Raw genomic sequence first — 2,500 nt, 5'->3', positions numbered from 1 at the left:
GGGGAAGGCAGGCAGGGAGGGACGGACACAGGGAAGTCCGCACAAAACAGGTCCCCTGGAACCTCTGACCCAGAAAAACGGGTTCCTGGTGAAAGCAGTCCTGCCATTGACATGACAATGGACAGGGCCCGGCAGCTTGAGACACATCTTTCTTTCAATATGCAAGTTCTTTTTAAAAAAGTTTCCTTCCACAGCAGCTCTGAGTGAGAGAGAGAGAGAGAGAGAGAGAGAGACACTGACTCACTGACTGATACTGACACCGACACACACACACACACACACACACACACACACACACACATATTATTTATTATTATTTTTAATTGATTTTTAGAACAGGGAGATGGAATAGGGGCTTGCTCCGTCCACTCCACGCATCGACCCAGTATTGCAGTGTTTCTGGGAACGGTGCAGCTCCCCGTGGGGAGATATTCAAAAGGAAAATCAGCTCTTTCCCAGTGTCTCTGTGTGTGTGTGTGTGTGTGTGTGTGTGTGTATTATTACTGAGAATAAAGCTGATATCTCTCTCTCTCTCTCACTCAGAGCTGCTGTGGAAGGAAACCTTTTTAAAAAGAACTTTCTCAGCTCAGTGGTATTTTTTTCTTCTCCAAGGCTGAGTGCCGCTCGCACGGAGCGATATAATTCAAAGTGCAAAATAACTTGGCGTCGTTGACTTTAAACAAGCAGGGTCTGCTTCCAAATGAAAGCTGCGCTCCCGAACTGTACTGACTGTCTGCCTGTCTGTCTGTCTGTCTGTTTGTCAAGGGGAGGAAAAGGTGGCGGTGGTGGTGGTGAGGGTGGAGCTTTACGCTCAGGAGGGGAGACTTTCTTTCAGAGGTGCCAATTAATCTGCAGCAGAAAGTCATCCCCCCCCCGACCGGGATTCGAAGCCCGGTCCTGACCACGAGACCACCGGGGAGAGTTGCCTCAAGTCCCTGAGGGACCTGGACACGAGGCCGAGGACACACGCACGCCTGCTGCACTGGCAGCAGCGACCAACAGGGGGCTGACCGGCTGATCCTTCCCTTTCACAGGCAGGCTTTTGGCCCTCGCTCAAACGACAAAGGTGTTCAGAAGGAAGTCCTGGGGGGAAGGCATGGAGGGACGGACACAGGGAAGTCCGCACAAAACAGGTCCCCTGGAACCTCTGACCCAGAAAACCGGGTTCCTGGTGAAAGCAGTCCTGCCCCGCCCTGCCATTAACATGACAATGGACAGGGCCCGGACCAGGCGCAGCGGACGGTAGCGAGCAGTCGGAGGGTGAAAATCCGCCAGTGGGTGAAAAGGAGAGCCGTGCGGTGAGAGGAGGCGGAAAGCGGTTCGCAGACTTTCGCTGTACCTCCGGCGGGCAGCGCCGCACCTCCGAGCGCTCGGTACCGTCCGCTGCGCCTCGTCCTGCCGCACGCGACGAGCCGTCCCCGGAGGAAATCGGCCTCGGCCTTCCTGAGATATCAGTCTCCAGGTGGGACAGAAAAACCGGGGGCCCCCGGCTCGCTTTCGGCGGCCCGCTAGTCGACTTCCCGTCGTGCGAACGCGATCCTTCCGGTACCCTTCGGTGCCCCTTGCCCGACTCTAGCTCCGGTGGTAAAGCGGAGTCGGTCGGTCTGACGGCCGCCGAGTTAGCAGGCGGAAAGCGGTTTGCAGCCTTTCGCTGTACCTCCGGCGGGCAGCGCCGCACCTCCGAGCGCTCGGTACCGTCCGCTGCGCCTCGTCCTGCCGCACGCGACGAGCCGTCCCCGGAGGAAATCGGCCTCGGCCCTCCTGAGATATCAGCCTCCATACGGGCGTCACAAATCAGTGGACATGGTCAGCTGCAAAGCAGTGTCATTACAACCTTTCATAAACGACAGGGCAGCACTGCACTGCACTGCACTGCACCCCACACTACATCACACTTGCCTGCCTGCCTGCCAGCCTGCCGCTGCCTACTCTCACCAGCGGACCAAAGTGAGGATAACACCCCGAAGCAAGCATCTCCCTTGCCGCCCACCAGCCCACACCAATCCCCTTGCCTGCCTCCCACAAATTCCACCAGCGAGGCAAAGTGAAAATCAACCCCCAAAAAACGCACTCCACACCGGCCATCGCCCGCTATACACCCCCCCTGGGGTGAATATTAAGCCCGAGAACACCGACTGTAACCAACCGCAGTGAAAAGTTGAAGTGGCAACTCATTAACCAGATTTACACTTGGCAACTCATAAACCAAATGAACAAAAAATCTGGTTAATGAGTTGCCCAAAATAAATCTGGTTAATGAGTTGCCACTTCAACTTTTCACTGCGGTTGGTTACAGTCGGTGTTCTCGGGCTTAATATTCACCCCGGGGGGGGGGGGTGGGTGATTCTGGGGGTAGTGTCCGGGAGGGTGAGCCTTTTATTCGGCAGGAGGCGTGTGGGGAAATCATCAACCTGTCAGACGATGAGTTGTCACAAATGCCATTGCTTAATGAAAGCTGCGCTCCCGAACTGGACTGACTGTCTGTCTGTCTGTCTGTCTG

At 55.7% G+C, this 2,500-nt stretch overlaps 1 pseudogene; it reads left to right on the top strand.

Annotated features, from left to right (window-relative positions):
• The first annotated feature begins 302 nt into the window (after nucleotides 1-302).
• Nucleotides 303-419, top strand: LOC137308790 (U2 spliceosomal RNA; annotated as a pseudogene).
• Nucleotides 420-2,500: the final 2,081 nt, after the last annotated feature.

The sequence above is a fragment of the Heptranchias perlo genome, unplaced genomic scaffold (genome assembly GCF_035084215.1).
Source record: "Heptranchias perlo isolate sHepPer1 unplaced genomic scaffold, sHepPer1.hap1 HAP1_SCAFFOLD_1390, whole genome shotgun sequence".
Taxonomy (NCBI): domain Eukaryota; kingdom Metazoa; phylum Chordata; class Chondrichthyes; order Hexanchiformes; family Hexanchidae; genus Heptranchias; species Heptranchias perlo.
This window is presented reverse-complemented; position numbering and strand designations above follow the sequence as displayed.